Consider the following 533-nt stretch of genomic DNA (forward strand, 5'->3'; position numbering starts at 1 on the left):
TCCCTTGTCAAGTTCACTTCAAACCAAGGTGATCAGGAGTTAGTTTAGGGTCCCCAGGACTGAAAAATATCCCCCAAGTTCCGGGATATCGATCCGAAGATGGTCAAAATCACGATTCGCGAAACGCGGGTCGGCTATTGTTGCAGTCTTAAAGTGAAGTGGGGCTATATTTCGGCCCAGAAGCTCGAAAGTGACCGTTTAAAAAGTTACGCTTTGTGCATGTAACTGCAAACAAAGGCCATCAGGAGTTACTTTAGAGTCCGCGGGACTGTAAAATATCCCCCAAGCTTCGGGAAATCGGGCCGAAGTTGGTCAAAATTACGATGCGCGTAAGCCGGTCTCGGCTACTCTTTCAATCTTAAAGTAAAGTGGGGCTATATTTCGGCCCAGAAGCTCGAAAGTGAGCGTTCAAAAAGTTTTGCTGTTTCCATTTTACTGCAGACGAAGGACGTCGGGAGCCAGTTTAGAGTCCCCGGGAATGGAAAATATCCCCCAAGTTCCGGGAAATTTAGCCAAAGTTGGTCAAAATCACG

This window comes from Orbicella franksi, chromosome 1 (genome assembly GCF_964199315.1).
Source record: "Orbicella franksi chromosome 1, jaOrbFran1.1, whole genome shotgun sequence".
NCBI lineage: Eukaryota > Metazoa > Cnidaria > Anthozoa > Scleractinia > Merulinidae > Orbicella > Orbicella franksi.